The sequence below is a fragment of the Carassius carassius genome, chromosome 46 (assembly GCF_963082965.1).
Source record: "Carassius carassius chromosome 46, fCarCar2.1, whole genome shotgun sequence".
NCBI classification, from domain to species: Eukaryota; Metazoa; Chordata; class Actinopteri; order Cypriniformes; family Cyprinidae; genus Carassius; species Carassius carassius.
Genome location: NC_081800.1, coordinates 8,853,964 through 8,874,115, shown reverse-complemented (window position 1 = coordinate 8,874,115; position 20,152 = coordinate 8,853,964). Strand labels below are relative to the sequence as shown.

Below are 20,152 nucleotides of genomic sequence, written 5' to 3'. Positions count from 1 at the left end.
CTCTCGGTTGGTTGTGCATCTTTTTCTTACACAGTTTTTCCATCCACTCAACTCTCTGTTAACATGCTTGGATACAGCACTCTGTGAACAGCCAGCTTCTTTGGCAAAGAATGTTTGTTGCTTACCCTCCTTGTGAAGGTTGTCAATGATTGTCTTAAGGCGGGCATACACGGTGCGATTTCTGTGCGATTTCGGCAAGGTACCAACTCACACTGTACGAGTAGATCGCATGCGATGTAAAGCCAAAGCTCACGATTTTTGTGTGCTCACTGTACATTCCGATCGTCGATTTGCGATTTGACTGCTCACACTATATGTGGGGAATCAACTGAATCAACACGTAGGATCCTTCAGAACCCGGATGTTTGTGGCTGTTTCAGAATAAACATGCTTTCCCGGGATAAACGCACTGCTTTGGTGATATGCGGAATTCTGTGTGCTGAAACGTTCAAAAAAAAAAAAAAAAAAGGCATCGGCGTAACTACACGCGCAGGTGGCTCGGAAGACGAGGCCAATATGGTTTATCCATTTTGCAACGCGAACTGGAGGTAAGCAGGTGTTTTCTTCCATCTTTTATTTTTATTTCTCTTTGTCATAACTCCAAGTTATCCCTCCATCACTTCAGTCCACATTACACGTCGTGTCACCATGGTTTTGTTATGGTTTCGCGCCTGCGCAGTGAGGGAAACGCGGAAAATCGGCTTGTAGCCCTGCTTCAATAATGCGATACCTCACAAGAGGCGACCAAATATCTGACATGTCAGAAATCCATCCGACCAACCTCTAATTGCCTCTCATTTTCCCTTGTACACTGCACGAACACTGCACGACAAACGACGCACGAAAATGCTGAAAATTGACCCGAAAAAGAGTCGCATGAAAATCGGATGAAAATCGCACAGTGTATGCCAGGCCTTATGGACAACTGTTAGATCACCAGTCAGGTCTTTCCCATGATTGTTTAGCCTAGTGAACCAAACTGAGAGACTATTTTGAAGGCTCAGGAAACGTTTGCAGGTGTTTTGAGTTGATTAGCTGATTGGCGTGTCACCATATTCTAATTTGATGAGATAGTGAATTAGTGGGTTTTTATTAAATGTGAGCCAAAATCATCACAATTAAAAGAACCAAAGACTTAACCTGTTAACTGTCACTCACATTTTTGAACATAGACTTGAAAGTGCATGATCCAAACCTAAATTTTTATAGTTCATGACTGAAAACATTTTGTAACATGATTTTGATGTACAATTTTCATGATAATGCAATGTTTGAATTTAAAATTGGTTTCAAAGGATGAATTTTGAGATTTTAAGTTTTCAAGTGATATATAATTTCTGATGATTTCTAAAGTGGGATAGAGAAAAAGGCAACAAAGAAGACTTTTTTTTTGACAAAGGTCAAAACTTCTGTTATGATATATGGTTTTTGAGGTGCACTCTTGCCATAAATTAATCTATTACTTTTCCTACATAATTTTTTAACAAAAAAGATTGGTAAAATATCTATTTAAGAGTCTTATATCTTTCCAACAATATATAGTTCGTCATGATTAGATTAGGATTTAATTGTAATATAGTGAAGTAAACGTCCCACCGAAGTAGGCGTCCCACCGAGGGTCTTCCTTCTGTATGAATTGAATTTATTTAATACACGAGTATCACAATTTGAGTTGAATTACTGAAATAAATAAACTTTTCCACAACATTATAATTTATTGAGATGCACCTGTATTTGCATTAAGGTGTTTATAACAAATTTTCTCTCTTCTTTAAGAGTCCAATATTGGCAGCATCCACTCTAACACCTGTCACCTTGCATTGAGCGATTGAGGTACTACTATAGCAGGCTAACTTACAATCAAGGACTCACATGCAAACTGGAGGCTCGCTCTTCTGCTAAGAATTGCTCCCTGTGGGTTGAATGCAGTGCACTGGTATATTCCTCCATCCTGGGCACGGTCCAGACTCCTAATGACCAAATTTCCTCCCGATAGCCGCCGACGGGAATCGGGACTGAGATTAATCAATGTTCCATTCAGAGACCACCTACAGACACACAAACAGACAGATGATAGTGCACATAGCTCAATGCTGATTTTGAATGATTTTTCGAGATAACCTTTGAAATGTATTTTGTTTTAGATGTACAAATGTCATGTGGAATATCAATGAATCATTACAAAGCAGATTTAGATTGGTATTACATGCCATCCCTGATTCATTTCAATAACAAAAGAAACATTTCAAAACCTGAAAATTCTGATTGCCTATGAAAATGTTGTCTCATTGAAAAAAAAAAATCTCATTGAACATCCTGTTTCACTTGGAAATGCATCATATTATACAGATAAAATCATTTGCAAATGGCAAGTCACGTCAGCTTTTTATGTTGAAAGATTTCCCGCAGCTCTTTTGCTGTCCTTTTCATTGTGCAATGATTAGCGCCGGAGAGTATCATCAATTTCTCTTTCTCATGCCTCATCTACACCTATCGTCAAGACCTAAGACCCAAGCCCACCTGAGGCCCTTACCACTAGAATTCAATTCAGAGGCCAACCCGCTAATGTGGACAGATTTTCAAAGGGCACAAGATCATTTAAGGATCCTGAGGCCTCACTAGTCATTCACTCTGACAGGGTGTCAGCTGGGCTGAACTCCCATAGTTCAACTGTTTGTCTGCCTACCCCAGGAACAGATGCTGTGTGCTAATTTACAAGCATGAGCATGCAGTGAATGCAAATAAGTGAATAGAGGTGTAAATACAAAAACTTAGAGTTGTGATCAAGGCCCCCAATTGTCCACAACAATATTCAATGGATTCATGACTTTCCCAGGTCTCAGATTGTAGTTGGTTTAGTTTATTTTAATCTTTAAAGTCATCTTGAGGCCTCTCCAAAGTTTTACTGGTTGAGAACACCATTATAGAATAATCCCACAAGACTGGTAACATTAACCCTTTGTAGAATTTTTAGTAAGTTATGCATACTTGTGATCAAAAAATTATTCACACTAGCACAAGACTCTGTTTAACTTTTATTCTGGCAAACAAACCTATATATATATATATATATACACGAAAGTTTGGGATCAGTAAGACTTGTTGTTGTCTTATGCTCATCAAGGCTACATTTATTCAATCAAAAATACAGAAAAAAAATTGTAATCTCGCTAAATGTTTTTACAATATCAAATAATGGTTTCTATTTGAATATACTTTAAAATTTTATTTATTTCTGTGATGCACAGCTACATTTCCATTATCCATTACTCAACTCTAAACTGTCCAATGATCCTCCAGAAATCATTCTAATATGCTGATTTATTATTAGAATTTTTAATGTTGGCAACAATTGTGCTGCCAAATATTTTTTGGGAAACTGCGATACTTTTTTTCAGGATTCTTTGATTAATAGAAAGTAATAGAGAACAGCATTCATTCAAAATGTTTATAATTTCCTACAATATAAATATTTGTTATCACTTCTTATCAGTTTAACACATCCTTGCTGAATAAAAGTTGTAATTCATTTAAAAACCCCAAACGTTTGAACGGTAGTTCATATTGTTAGAAAAGATTTCTATTTTAAACAGAAATGCTGTTCTTTTTAATTTTTTTTTCTCTCTCTCTAGCCATTTAAAATTAAAGGCAAATACATGCATTTTAATCACAATCCAAATAAAGATGCTACATACATGAGCAGTTTCTGATTTAATGGGCTTTATGCACAATTACTTCCACATTTTTCTCAGCCAGCTCAGTTACATCCGCTGCAGCACAGGAAGCCATTTTTGTTATTGGTGTTAACTGTGGAGACATCGCGGGAGAAGCTGATATTTTACACTCGCTTTTTAAAAGAGCTCCCGCGGATTACTGTGAACGATGTAAATCGCATTGTGAGGCAGTCAGCTGTCACTCCTAACAGCAAGATGGAGAGGTTTTGAGTGACAGTGATACTTTGAGGGTGAGTTTTCTCATGCTAGTGACAGTTGCCTGTCATTTGATTTCATTATTTGTTTTAATCTATCCAGATAACTTACATTGTATTCATTTTGACTGATGTGCTTATTTATGCAAAGCATACGATTTTTGGATATTAACTGAATCATTTTTCAAATTCCAACAGGAATAAGGTGATAATGAGAGTTGTCAGTGTTTCAGGCCAGTAAGGAAGGCAAGATATTATCTTAAGTCTGATCTAAATGCTTGTTTATACAACCATTTTTGAGGTTTATGCACAAAGACAGAGATGAAGATTTTAAATATGGGAAAAGTACTCCTTACCGTATATGAATATGCAAATAGAATATTTAAATATTAAACAATATTTCATATTTAACACATTTCTATTGAAATTTACTTTCAAATATGTAACAAGTATTTAAATAGAATATTAATACATGACTTTTGTTATAGTTTAATTATCTTCACAGGTAGTTAAATGATGCCCTCCCTGTATTACTGTCCCACAGCAGTTGTTCCTATGATGCTGGGACAGAACTGTGACCACAATAATGCTGCACTACTGTACCAGACAGAACAAAACCTGCAGCTTGGCATCAGTGAGGTTCCTCCTGTATATAGCTGTACTGGAAGAAAACAGAGCTGAGTTTTTAAGTGAATTTTTTTTACATTATTTACATTTTCACTTAGCAGACTCTTTTATCCAAAGTGACTTACAAATGAGGACAATAGAAGCAATTAAATTCAACAAATGAGCAACAATATATACGAAAAGTGTTGTCAAATCCCAGTTAGTCTAACGCACACTTAGCAATGTTTTTTTTTTGATTTCCTTCTTTTTTATAACAAGTAAAAATAAAATAAAGTTGATAGAAAAGAGAAAATAGATACAGCATAGTGTTAGAGGGTCAAGTTATTTGTTTTTCATAATAATTAAAAAGTTAAAACAAGTAGATAAAAAGTGGGTGGTGTTAGAGGGTTACTTTTTTAATAAAATGAAAACAAGTAGATATAAATAGAATAGATAGTTCTAATGTTAGAGGGTCAAGTGTAGAAAGAAGAGATGATTTCTAATTACACTGCAGTTTTTTTTTTTGTGGTTGTTTTTTGAAAAACAGATTTAAAGTACCAAAAAATAATTATATATATTGAGGAATTCACTGGTGTTTCAGGCCTTAAAATAAATTTTGATTAATCTGTATTGTTTCCCATTAAAGACTCCTCTACAGCAATAGAGAGTTATTCCAGTAAAACATGAATTAACATATCTAGGTGTAGTAATTTGTAAAACAATCAAACAAACAAACAAACAAACAAACAGGTGTAAGTTCAATTTTAATTTTTTTTAGAAAACAAAGAAGAAATTTAATTTGTGGTTAATGAGGGATATCTCAATATTTGGGAGGGTATTATTGTCAAAGGCGGAGCTATATATACGTCATTATCACTAGATGTGCTTCCTAAGATTATTGAAGATCAAGATGAGATTCTTTGTAACTTTATTTTGAGAAAAACACTTATTAAAAAAAAGGAGGCAATTTTTTAATCCTAAAGAGCAAGGGGGACTTGAGGTCTTAGGTTATAGTACACTTAAGGACGCTTTCATGGTTTCATATTAAATGGTTAATAGAGTATATGAAGAACAGAGAAAGTCCTTGGAGTGTATTCCCTAATCATATATTCAGTACTTTTGGAGACAGACTTTTTGTTGAAATGTAATTTTTCTGTCGACAAAATTCCTGTTAAACTGGCCTGCTAGCATATAAACAGATTTTCATCCCACAATTATTTCGCATGGAATAACAAGGACATATTATTTAAAAACAAATCTTTATTCTATCATACTTGGGCAAATGGTTAATGAACACTCTCTGAAATAAAGGTACAAAAGCTGTCACTGGGGTGGTACCTTTTCAAAAGGTAAATTTTTTTTTACCTAAAGGATCCTTTTCGGTACCTTAAAGGTACATATTAGAACTTAATAGGTACAAAAGTGTACCTTTTCAAAAAAGGTCCCGGACCAATGACAGCTTTTGTACCTTTATTTCTGAGTGCATGGATATTTGTTATCATACACTGAATTTCTTCAAAATTTAAATGACCAGTTAAATAATATGCTATTGTTCTTGTTCTTTTAAAGAACTGTATTTCAGAGGAAATCAATATGTATAATCCTTGTGTTCTGTGTCCTGACCTACAGCAAGATTTTTATTTGTTAATATATCTTGGGTTAAAGCATGAAACTGCCAAATAAGTTATGTATCAACAACAAAATAAGTAAATGTTAAAAAAAAAAAAAGAAAAGAAAAAAAACATTATGCCTGGTTAGTAAGTTTTGGGAAAAAATGTAGCTGAAATAAGGCCATAAAACCCATACTGAATAGTTCTAAATAAGACTTTTGAGTAATCAGTCTTGTAGGCTATAATATTTACTTCAAAATGAAGTGAAAATCATCCAGCTCACTCAATCACAGAAAACAATATATTGATTTTTATTTTGTGTTAGAAAGGCCATATGTGAGGGAGTGTCAGTGGCAATGAAAATATATTGATTCACACCTAAGACACAAAGGGCCCCTCCTCTAATGGGCCATCAGTAGCCGTGTTTCCACTATCGAGCTTAAACCGGGTGTGCTAGTGCGTGCCAGGGCCAGTCGCGTTTCCACTGTCACTTCCGGGGCTTGATCGTGCCTCGCCGGGGCTTCCTCGGGGCCAACGGCCAGGGTTTTTTGGCCCGACGAAAACCTTGGGCCAAAGCGGGCCAGCTGGGGCTAGAGGAGGGGTTATGAACAAAGGCGGAGTTTCTCCGCATCTGAAGAGCGTCAGCGCGGATCATTTCAGGAAGATAACAGCTTTAACACCAGTATTAAAGACTTTTTAAAATAAGCTGAGCTCAAAACTCACTTTCAGTCAGCACCAAGTGCTTGAAATAACTTGATCTGATGTGGATTATAATCACCATACAAGGCAGAAATATTTATAAACGATGCAAAAGACTATGCACGCTGGGCCTTAACATTACCATAGTAAACATGGTAAATATGAATCGCTTGAAGAAATCAGACGTCAGCTTCTTATATTCTCTATCACAATCGTGTATTTATTTAGTAGCTAACTTATATTGTCTGTCACAAGCCTCGTCTCGAGAGTTTAGCTCACATTGCCTATCATAAAAAAATATAATAATGTTTTTGTTCGGGAGTTTTTATAAAAATAGAGATATTATCATTCATTCTAAATGTGACATAGGCTACTGTGGCTACAAATAAACAGAAACAGACTCGACTGAATAAGCAGGCTATTTTCATAAGCGTTACAAATAAATAAATAAAGTGTATTTATGTATGATTAATTTTGAGTCCTGATAAATTAAATCAATATGATCAATGTATCACTTATTCTATAGTTAAAACATCAATGCTTTTGAATTTGAATATATAAAAAGCATGCAAACAAACGGCTGCTTTTATCATGTTCGTTTTGTGATCGCGCATGTTCCAGTGACTTATTTTTTAGTTTGTTTGATAACTTCTCTTTGTTGGTGAAATGATGAGGTTGCATGACGTTGTTCTGAGAGGCGTGTAAAAGGCGTGTTTTAGTGACGCGCAGCGGAGCTTCAGGCTCCACTGTGGAAACCCTGCGCTATTCTGGCCTCGGTGCTACTTTAAGCCCTGGCTTGCACTGACCCGACAGTGGAAATGCGGCTAGTGTGACTGTGACTGAGAGGCAGGTAAGAAAAAATGTGAAGAGATTAAAAAAATTTTTTTATTTACAACACAGTATAATCAAAATAAACACAGTGAAGGTCAAAGACACACTACTGAGCACACTCAAACACAGAGACGTCAACAGACTTTTGCTGAGTCCCAATTCGCCTACTTATACTACGACCTAAAAGTATGTACTTTTTTTGTGAGGAAAAAGTACATACTTTTGAGTGTGTAGCAAAAGAGTATGCACGTTCTGGGACATACTTCGATGACGTCATGCAACGTGAACGACAACGTGGTTGCCTAGTTACGCACACCACAACTGTTAACGTTTCATTCATTTTTGTATGTCCAATAAAATTTTATTTACTATTCCCATCTTTTTTTTCTCATCGTTTTTTTTCACAATACATTTTACAATGTTTTCTTCTACCAAGTTGAGGAGTGAAGAAGAAGGGCGGCGTCGTCGTGGAACCAAACGCAGGTCGTTTGTGAGGCGGCTGGTTCTGACGTTCATGTGCAATGTGTGTAACAAAGCCATCGCAAAGCTCCTCCCTCCCGCACGCAATGGGTTGTGGGCAATATTAGCACTTAGAGTGTGCATTGATCTGCACTTCGAATTTTAACCGGAAATAGTAGACCATCCGGGTATCTTTGGAATACTCTTTTCAACATACTACGATTTGGGACGTACTAATTCTAGTTTCGCATACTATTTAGGACGGATAGTATGCGAATTGGGACTCAGCGTTTGTGTCCTGGAAACAGATTCTGTTCAACAAGTGAAACACGTAAACCATTGCTGATATTTCCAGTGTTTGCTGCTTCTTTCAGTAGTCAATTTAGTAGTAGGAGCTTGTTTTAAGAAGAAGAAGAAAGTGATGCGACATACAGTCATTTTACCATTTTTTTTTTTTTTTTAGAATATCAGTTGAACATATCTGATATTGGTACAGCACTCTCAGAGAAAAACAGTTTGAAGAGACTCCAGTGAAAGTCATTAGTATTCATCTGTGGTGCAGGTGTCAGATCACTAAAGAAAAAAACGTACTCGGTTACTAAACGTAACCTCGGTTCTCTCTAGAAGAGCGAACGAGTAATGCGTCTTAGCTAAGACGCTACGGGAAAAGTCTCTTTTCACGAAATACTGAAGCAAAAAATTATCCTTAATTTTGTATTTTTGTAAAGGGCATTTGCAGCAGTACACAGCCATAGGCGAGACGGCTCGTTCGCTCATTGGCTTGTTCTGCGGCAACTGCACAGCCTATCGAGCGCGGGCTGATGCAACATCAGACCAATAAGGGCGCTTCGCGCCCTTCTTGCCACTTCCCGCCGAAACGGGTGTGGCCCAACCTATAAAAGGAGCTCGAAAAGGCTGACTCACCTGATTTATTTCATCGCCGAAGCGAACCAGAGTGAATCGTGCGCACGGCAGAGAACGCAGTACTCGTTCGCTCTTCTAGAGAGAACCGAGGTTACGTTTAGTAACCGAGTACGTTCTCTTACGAGAGCTCTCTCGTACTGCGTCTTAGCTAAGACGCTACGGGAACCCAATGTAAAACGCCGTGCGCGCAGGGATCACACACCAATAAACCTGAAGCAACGCCCAGGATTTACAGTGCACAGTCACCTGAGGGACTCACAGAGAGTCCAGGACAGAAAAGGGAAAAAGCCCTCCGTCCCATATCTAGCAGCATCCGTAGATGCGGCAATATGACGTCACACAGCCGAGGCAAGGCCTGACCAATGTGGCAATGCGGGTCTTACGCAATACTGCCCATATAACAGTCGGCAGCGCATAGCGCTCGTAACTCAGAATTCCCCTCAGGGCCCTGATTCGCCTATACCGACAGCAGTCTTGCTTGCAAGGCGGGAACCTTCAGGTTATAGAACCTGATAAATGTAGACGGCGAGGCCCAACCTGCCACCATACATATATCCTGCAAGGAGATCCCAGTAGACCACGCCCACGACGAGGCGATGCCTCTTGTGGAGTGTGCTCTGACGCCCAACGGGCACTGAAGGCCCCTGGAAGCGTAAGCTAACGCTATGGCGTCAACTATCCATCTGGATAGAGTCTGTCTCGAAACAGCCATTCCCTTGGAACGCCCACCGAACGAGACAAATAGCTGCTCCGTCTGCCGAAAGGCAGCAGAGCGAGACACATAAGCTCTTAAAACCCTGACAGGGCAAAGAAGACTCGAGTCTCCATCCTCCCCTGACACCGGCAGGGCAGACAGGGCAATAACCTGAGCCCGAAACGGTGTGTTGAGGGATTTCGGCACATAAACGTGCCTAGGTTTGAGTATGACTCTTGAGTCATTGGGCCCAAACTCCAAGCACGACTGGCTCACCGAGAGCGCGTGCAAATCACCCACACGCTTCACAGAAGCGAGAGCCAACAAGAATACTGTCTTGAACGACAGATGCTGAAGGCTAATCGATTGGATAGGCTTGAAAGGGGGACCTTTCAAGGCCTCCAAAACCGCCGCGAGGTCCCACATAGGGACTGACGGAGGTCTGGGAGGATTCAGCCTCCTAGCTCCTCTGAGGAACCGGATGACTAAATCATTCCTTCCTATTGACTGACCGGACGCCGTTTCAGAAAACGCCGCGATGGCAGCCACATAAACTTTGAGCGTGGATGGGGCTCTGCCCTTATCCAACAGCTCCTAAAGGAAGGAGAGGACCTCCGTCACCTCACAACTAAGGGGTGAATAACCTCGAGCTGTGCACCAGCTGGAGAACACCGACCACTTCGAGGCATACAGACGTCGTGTCGACGGAGCTCTAGCCTGAGTGATGGTATTTAGTACTCCCACTGCGAGATCAGCGGGTAACCATTGAGTGCCCATACATAGAGGGACCACAACTCCGGTTGAGGGTGCCAAATCGAGCTCCTGGCCTGCGAGAGGAGGTCTCTCCTCAACGGTACCGGCCACGGGGCGACATCTGCTAACTGCATCAAATCTGGGAACCATGGTTGGTTCTTCCAAAGAGGTGCTACAAGCAGTATTGAACATCTCATTTCTCTCACCCATTCTATCACCTGCGGAAGGAGGGAGACGGGAGGGAAGGCATAAAGCAGGGAGCACGGCCATCTCCGTGACAGCGCGCTTTCGTTCTTGGAAAAGAACGCGGGGAAGTGAGCGTTTTTGTGGGACGCAAAGAGGTCCACCTCCGCCATGCCAAATCTCTCCCACAACAGCCGGACTGTTTGCGGGTGTAGATACCATTCGCCAGTAGGAACATTGCCTCTGGACAGCCTGTCTGGACCCAGATTCTGCAGTCCAGGCACATGCACTGCTCTCAGCGAGCGCACGTTCCGCTGAGCCCAAAACAGGAGGCGTTCCGTCAGCCTGCACAGGTTTCGGGACCCGAGACCGACCTGGCGATTTATGTAGGACACCACGGACATGTTGTCCGAACGGACTATGACGTGGTGATCCTTGATATGGGGACAAAAGCGCGTCAGCGCGTTCTCCACTGCCAGCATTTCCAGGCAGTTGATATGATGGAGCTTTTCCCGTTCTGACCATAGGCCAAAGGACGGTCTGCCTTCGAGCAGCGCTCCCCATCCCGAAGTGGAGGCGTCCGTCGACACCATTTTCACACTCGGGGAAGTCCCCAGGCTTACACCTGATCGAAACCAGCCGTTCGCTGTCCAAGGTGCTAGAGCCGCAACACAGCTCTGATCGACCTTGAAATGCAGCCGGCCAGACGCCCACGCTCTGCGCGGCACCCGAGCCTTCAGCCAGAACTGCAGGGGGCGCATGCGGAGCAGGCCCAGCCGCAGAACCGGAGATGCTGAGGCCATGAAACCCAGCATCTTTTGACAGTGTTTGAGCGACACAGTCGCGCCACAGCGGAAAGAACTCGCTGCACGCTGAATGCCCATCGCGCGCTGTGGTGACAGCCGCGCCGTCATGGAACACGAGTTCAGAACTATACCCAGAAACAGGATCGTCTGACTGGGGTTCAGCGAACTCTTCACCCAATTGACACTGAGGCCGAGCTTCTCGAGGTGATCGAGTAAAACGGCTCTGTGGTCCATGAGCTCCGCTCATGATCGGGCCAGAACCAGCCAGTCATCCAAATAATTCAGCACTCGTATGCCTCTGAGTCTAAGAGGAGCGAGCGCTGCATCCATGCACCTCGTAAACGTACGAGGAGCTACGGACAAGCCGAATGGCAGGACTGCAAACTGGTATGCCTGGCCCTCGAAGGCGAATCTCAAATATCGCCTGTGGTTTGACGCAATCTGTATTTGAAAATACGCGTCCTTCAGATCTATTGACATGAACCAGTCCCCTCTGCGAATCTGCGCGAGGAGCTTCCTGGTCGTGAGCATTTTGAAACTGCGTTTCATCAATGCCTGTTCAGCTGTCTTAGATCAAGTATGGGCCGGAGACCCCCGTCTCTCTTGGGCACCAGAAAGTATCTGCTGTACAGCCCCCCCTCGCTTTGAGACACAGGCTCTACAGCCCCTTTGCTCAACAGTTTTGATATTTCGGCCCGAAGTATGTGTGCTACTTCTGTTTTGACCGTAGTTTCGACGCGCGCTGAAAAGCACGGTGGGCGTCGAGAAAACTGTAGCGAGTAGCCTCTCTTTATAATGCCTAGCACCCAATCCGAAACCCCTGGAAGCACTGACCATGCATCTGCATGAATGGCTAAGGGCTGGATGCGAAACGCGCTCTGTTGACTGGGCAATGGCGGCGCTCGAGTGTGCTGCGCATCTGAGGCGGGGAGCGCGCTGATCACAGCGGGCAGATCGCTCTTCCTCGACCCCGTTCCGGCGCTTAAACGACTGGAGGGAGGCTGAGCGGGTCCCGTGGGACTCGATATATCTGCGAGTAACCGTGGGCTGCATGTGTGCACTTTTACCACTTTCAACTCGCTGTCTGCCTGTGCAGAATGTACGTGCACGGGCCTCGTTTTTACAGAAGCCCCGCGCCGTATGTGACATAGTGTATGTGGGCACTGGGAAGTGGCCACGTTTACTATGCGGCGCGCTCGACCGATCTGTGTCGATCTTATGTGCGCTAGCCCTGTGTGCAGGGCTGTGCTTACATGTGGAGATGGGCACTGGGTAGTGGGCATCGTCACTGCATTTATAGCACCATCGGCCGTGGCCGGACGAGCATGCACGGGTTTCGTTTTTACAGAAACCACATGACGCGTGTGACATAGTAATTGTGGGCACTGAGGGGTGGGCACGTTTACTATGCAGTGTGCGCGACCGACTTGAGTCGACATTATGGGCGCAGGCCCTGTGTGCAGGGCTGTGCTTACATGTGGAGATGGGCACTGAGGAGTGGGCATCGTCACTACATTTATAGCACCATCGGCCGTGGCCGGACGAACGTGCACGGGTTTCGTTTTTACAGAAACCACATGACGCGTGTGACATAGTGATTGTGGGCACTGAGGAGTGGGCACGTCTACTATGTAGTGCGCGTGATCGACTTGAGTCGCTTTTATAGGCGCGAGCCCTGTGTGAAGGGCTGTGTTTATATGCGGAGATGGGCACTGAGCAGTGGGCATCGTCACTACATTTATAGCACCATCGGCCGTGGCCGGGACACCAGAAATTACACCTTTTTCGGGAAATATCTGGGTAGCCGTGATAACGGTTTTCGTGTGCAGGCAAGCGGGCAACCGTACAGGCTTGCGCATTGCAAACAACGCTGAAACAGTCACAATCTCTGGAAACTGAAACAGCGGCGCGCTTAGGTGAGAGCCCGGCCGCAGCGGAACTCGTACACCGGCGCTTCGATGAAGCAGCCATCGTGTGTAGTGCCGACGCAGCGTCATGCAGCATGCGTAGATGGCTTTCCCAGGATGGCTTCGGGGCTCCCGGCCTCACCGTAATCCTCTGCCGCGGTCCCCGCGGAGCTGTGCAGGTTAGGCTGTGCAGTTGCCGCAGAACAAGCCAATGAGCGAACGAGCCGTCTCGCCTATGGCTGTGTGGTAGTTCCTGTTTTTAGCATCATCAGTGTGGAGAATGCTAGCGAGACAGACGAACGAGTTCGTGCTGAATATGGAGCGTTCCAAGCCTTCGCCACCTCTTCGTGAAGCTCAGGAAGAAATGAGGCGGGCTTTGAGAAGTACGCTCATCCGAAAGGGAAATACCATCCAGCCGGGAACGAGAGGGGGGGCGCTGGTGCAAACCACTCGCGGCCGAGACTCATTGCGGCCAACACGAGCATTCGCCCCGGCTCCCTCTCGATGTCAGCTCGTCTGCTGGGCTTCTGAGCAGAAGGCGCGAGATCCTCGGAGCTCGCCCAGCCCTCACTGCCCGAAGCTAGCAGAGAGCGCGTGTCCTCTTCCCCCGACACGGCCCTGAGATCGACTTCCTCGGACGACGCGCCGGCAAACAGCGGGCGCTGCCCACCGGGAAGCGATGCAGGGGGGGCCAGTGAAGCAGGGCGAACCGGCGAGCTCGGTTGAGCTGAAGACGGTTCCGGAATCCGCTGGAAGCGATGCTTTTACGGCGCCTCAGCGCAGCGGAGAATGCAGGCTCAGAGAAAAAGGCCAGGCGAGTCCTCAGAGTCACCATGGCAACAGCTCGCAGTGGGGACATCCGCTGAACATATACTGTTCTTCTTGGCTAAAAGAAAACACAATTATTTAAAAAATATATAATTTTCCAGGATAACGAGGATTTTTCCAGGATATTTTTACTCATTTTCCATATTTTTTCCAGGACTGTAAAATTTTACAGGTTTTTTTCAGGATACGTGGGAACCCTGAAAATGTGCACTTTATGTGCACAGAGGTAGAATGACAGACAAGGAAGGCAATGATCTGGTTTTCACCACCCACGCTGTGAAATTCACAAATTTATTCTTAAGAATGCCTATTTGCTGTCAAGCGTGGCTTTGGCCGATGGCACAACAGGTTAACCATACATCCATAAATGAGCAAATATGATGGAATATCACTCGACTCAATGCAAATGCATTGGTTTCAGTCACAGCCTCTTACTGTTTTCACCCATGTATATGTATTATCTTTTCTTTTTAGCATGTTTATCTCTAAGAGCAGCTGTAAATGTCATGAACATAGCAGGGATCAGTGTAAGGGCCAAAAACAAAATGCTCTTGACATCTCAGAATGTAATAGCTTTCTCACTCTACTCAAATCATCATCTGCTTCTAATGTGAGGTCTTCATGAGCAATGCAAATAAGAAACATTTCAATGTCAATAAGCAGTTTTCAGTTGGGTAAAAATAGTAGTGAGGCAAGTGAGGCCCGAACAAGGGCACTTGACATACAGCGGCAAATAGGTGACACATCCGCACAGGCAGTGATGGCAGGAGAAAACGGAGATAAAGTGAAGGGAGGTGTGAAGTGGGGTTACGTTCGCCTCAGAGCTTGTCTGGAAAGTGCCAAGTCTCCAGTGTGGATAAGGCTGAACTTGAATCGACCCTGTGCTGTTCATATCAATTTTGTATGGGGGGGGTGACATCATTGATATGACTGCTGGTGTAGGATCCAAAGCACCAGGCTCATCTGCTCATCTGTCTGCTCTCCTCATGGTGCTCAGAACTTCAACACCTGTGGACTGCCCTGGAGACCAGTCTCTGGCTGTGGCAGGGCAGCGTGTGTTTCAGGGGAGCAATCTCTGCTTTCACACACACACACACACACACACACACACACACACACACACACACACACACACACACACACATGGGACAACAATGCAGGCCAGACACTCTTAAAAACGAAAAAACGAGCACATAAAAATGAACTGCATTCACTCAGGCTGGGTAATACACTGAATATTCACAATATATTCATGATGATATTAAAACAAGCAATATCAGACCATTTGATTGGGCTAATTTTTCAGAATTCCTTGTCTTGCGACTTGTGAGTAGGACCATGTAAAGACATATGTTTTAATTTGCCCTCTGATTTAAACTTAAAACACAGATTCAACAATTTGTTGGACCCCTCACTGACTTAATGTCCATTAAGTTTTTGTATTGTGTAAATATATATATATATATATATATATATATATATATATATATATATATAATAGTGGTGGGCCGTTATCGGCGTTAACATGCTGCGTTAACGTGAGACTCTAATCGGGCGATAAAAAAAATATCGCCGTTAATCTATTCTCAAAGTTGGGTTGAGAGCTGGGTCTATACTAAGCAAGCTATGATGACTTTCACCTTGATATTTTAGTGTGGATGTATACCTAGCCGAATCTGTAGGGGGCGAGAACGAGTCTTTAAACCTACTGTGAAATTACCACATCAAACGTGACGTGCTAACACGGTGCGCACGCAGAGAGAGAGCCACGTATCACGGACAGTGACACTGAACCGAGCTCTTCTGCGAAGTTCTCCTGCACCTGAACGAACAAATACAAATCGCAGTTTGAACAAACGAAAAGATGTAAAAGAGCCCAATTCAGTACTCACGGTGTTCTGATGTTCAGAGCTCACGCAGAGAAAGGAGTCTCAAAACACTTGAACACCGAATCTGCTTCTTTTTGCTCTTGTGCCGAAAAATACATACAAAATATGTCAAAATACCCGCCTTAGAAAGTATGCTCGAAAGAACTGTCAGTTATTTCTTAAGTGAAAGTAAACAGTTGAGGAAAAAATGGGATGTGTATTATATTGGATGCGTTCATCGTCTCTTAAAGTGGCCGCGCCTAATTTAGCTACTGGCTGCTGTAATGTTAATCCAAGAAAATGAAAGAAAATCACTCACTGCTCTTGACTGAATTACTTTGTAGTTTTAACAAGAATTAATGCACAGTCGAACCAAAAATTATTCAGACACCAGATATAATTTTTGATATATTTGACTAGTAGGTACAGGACACTATAATACATTTATGTAAGTGAGTATAGCAAAAATTAAGTGAACTGTGACATATTACACCCAAAGAATCTTCATACAGTGAACTACTAGTGAAATTGATAAAACGTTGTTTATCAAAAATTATTCAGCACCTCATAAAGCATGGTGTATTGCTTATGTGTTTTTTTTTTCTGAATTGCTAATGCAACCTTTTCACACCACAGTCTGAACAAAATTAAGCATTGCTTGGTAATTGTTCAACAAAGTATTGATGGTAGTGTAAATATTGTCATAATAACAGTTGTCTGTAGTTTTGGTTGATTGTAATCCATTACATAAATTTCTATTAAAGTTATGACATTATCAAGACAAATCTGTTCTGACACAGTTTAACTCTAAGTTCTTGTCATATTTTAGAACCATTTTACAAGTGATAGCAAATAAACTAATAATGTGAGAAATGTTGAAGGTGTCTGAATAAATTTTTGGTTTGATTGTATATTTCCTTTTTACATTGAAGACTATCCAGTGCTATTTTACATTTAATTATTCAGTTTCTGTACCTTGACACCTACAAACTGGGTGCAGAAGCAGCATGGACTCATACTCATTGTGCTTTCACACAGGACGCGTTTGCAGTCCGCTACTTGGTACCTAAACGATCGATCACCTGGAACACACTGACGGACCGCAACTATGTGAACGCTGGAATCCGTTAACATGGGTGCGTAAAAAAATACGAAATGCATACGCACTGCAGACAGAGTATGTGTGAAACAGGCGTAAGGTTGTTTGCACCTTGTGCAATGTGGAATTAGTTTACAGCTTTCTCAAGCAGTTTGTGATGCATTTTGGAAACAGGAGATGAGCCCCTGGTCTAATGCACCACCTGGCTTGAGAAACCCGTTCTACAAGACTTACTATTAGTCATTATTTTATTTGGGTAGCACACATATTCTGAATGTTTTCGGCAGAATTCAAATGAGCCATTTTAATCTAGATTAATCTAGATTAATTCCAAGATTACAGTGAGATTAATCTAGATTAAAAATAATAATATTTGCCCACCTCTAATATATATATATATAATGTTGCTATTCTTTTAGGCCAGTTCAATTTAGGGCAGCTCAAATTATTTAGTTTTGCTAAAAAAACCCATTGATAACTATGATAACTAGGGGTGGCCGATGACCAAAGTCATATTCAGAATCTGCTAAAATTATTCCACAACAAGGATATACATCACCAAATCGTAGTTTGTTATTGAATTTTTGTTATTTAAAAATGAGAACAAAAAAGCAAATTACAGACAATCGGACAAACACAACCAAACAATGATACAAATTAAATGTAGTTTTAGTTTTTTTAGGTACAGAACGTTTAAGGTTTATTTAACATGGTAAGAAATATTACAGCATCAAAATAATCAAATGTAAAAATAAAACACTGCATAGTCTTCAGTGTTTGAATTAAATATAACGATTCTTAATTTAAAACTCGCCACTCGCTTGTCATTGGTCAGCTGTCAAAAAGGTTGAAAAAAGTTGACATTTTTTCAACTTGAAAAGACGCTCTGAGCTGCATAAAAAGACTCCGGCGGTGGCGTTTTAAAAAGCACTTAGGACTTTTTTGAAAACACGGTTCATTCCATAGGATTATAATGTAAAACAGACACTGGCAGCTTCAAAAACGACGCCAAGTGTGAACATAGGTTAAGCGTCCACAACAATGAATACAATGTTCTATTTATTAGAAATGCATATTGCAGTTATGTCCTCTGCAGCATTAAATGATTGAAACCTTCAAAGTCAGGTTGATTCTGATTGGCTGTCAATGGTTTTTATCATTCATCAATTCTGAAAGATATTTTAAAGACTTTATCATGATATCGCTACGATGTGGACTTTCCCATTCTCCTAGAAGTTTTATTTATTATTAAACTTTAAAGTTATCGTGCTGAACATGCCTTCAGAAGATAATGTAGAATTACATACATTTTACGCATTGGCAGTTATAGCTTTAAGTATGAATTTGGGATCCAAGTTATAACCCATCTAAATCAACATAATTTGCTGCTGTTTGTCAGTGGATGTATATCAGAAATGTTGTTTGCATTTAGTTTTTCAATTTCACTGGACTAATTTGTGGTCACAAATAAGCAATATAAAAGCGGGTGCATGTCCACCACCAATGGACAACAAAGAACACTTAGGAAAATATTCCAATGTTTCAAAATTACACCAATGTTGTTTGGCTGAAATTATGGCTCCTCTAATGCATATACATCATGAAGACTGTTTTTAGTACCAAGACACCAAGCCCTAGTATTCAGAAAACATAAGAAGTCTGCCAAAATGGTGCACAAGGACTTTTGTTATTTATGCTTGAAGTCAAAATCATCAATTTGATCTGTATTTGTGTTCACTAAGAAAGGATGCATCTATTAAGGAAACTCATCTATCTATCTATCTATCTATCTATCTATCTATCTATCTATCTATCTATCTATCTATCTATCTATCTATCTATCTATCTATCTATCTATCTATCTATCTATCTATCTATCTATACATTTCTTTATTTCTTTATTTCTTTATTTATTTATTTATTTATTTTTTTTACAGGGTGTCAGGAAACTTGGGTGATAAAAATTATATTTTGACAGTTAGGGGAGCAAATTGCATCTACCTCCAGTTTTTATGAACCTCAGTTGTAGCCGGGCAATTTATTCTAGAGAGCTGTCAACTCAGCTTCCCTCTATAGCAAAAAGGAGCCAGAGAAGAAGTGCTTCAGGCCTATTTGCACATCAAGAGAGGTATGCAGGTTAAGGCTCAGGCACTGCTCTGCGTGACGTGTGGCACAGCAAGAGAAAGAGCAAAAAGATGATTAGAAGAAAACGAGGAATGCACAGGCCTATAAAGACTACAGTAAGGCCATCACCCATGTTCTTTCAATCGGGGGAGGAAATCTGTTCCTGAACTAAGATGAGCACAGAAACCATACTGGATGATGATTAGAGTGTTGCGTCTTTACAATGTCTGTGCCTAATTCCCTGTTAACACCTGGGGCTCGTTCTTCTTACGTTGCTTATTACATCCGAGATCAAATGACACATCCAAGATGATTTCATCGTGCTAATCATAATCCGGCTAATTGAGTTCTTCGAACACACCTGTTGTTTATGATTAGTATCGCTGGATTGAGTTATCTGAGATAACTGCGCGTTCACGCGCTGGCTTAAAAGGGGATATGTATCGATAGTAGAAACATTGATCAGCAACGCTGCTATTGGCTGCTCAGCGTGGCCAAAGAGCGCGCACAGTTTTTCTCCTCAGCAGAGCAAGATAGTCGAAGTTTATTCGGAATTTTAATGTTTAATCAAAACGCTAGGGAACACCTCAAAGTCTGCAAAAGCCAGGAGAGAGGGCTGGCAAAAAGTAGCAGACAATTTAAATCCGTTAGAAGTGGCCATGTTATATGTTTTTATCACTTATTAGCCTATATTTTTGTATTTTAATAATTGCGTAATTATTTTGTTCATTGTAATGTCAGAGTCACCACACTAGAACATGGGAACAAATAAAAGTGAAGTACAAAATATTCTACATGGTATTTTTTTGTTATATTATAGTCTCTTCTCTTCT

General features: G+C 41.7%; 1 protein-coding gene across 1 annotated transcript in view; it reads right to left on the bottom strand.

Moving 5' to 3' along the window:
- LOC132129412 (contactin-3-like) overlaps positions 1–2,041 on the bottom strand; it is a 43,868-nt gene extending 41,827 nt beyond the window's left edge. Inside the window, exon 1 of the mRNA XM_059540990.1 lies at positions 1,873–2,041. The gene's annotated coding sequence lies outside the window, so the exon portion shown is untranslated. The remainder of the gene's footprint in view (positions 1–1,872) is intronic.
- Between the last annotated feature and the right edge of the window lie 18,111 nt (positions 2,042–20,152).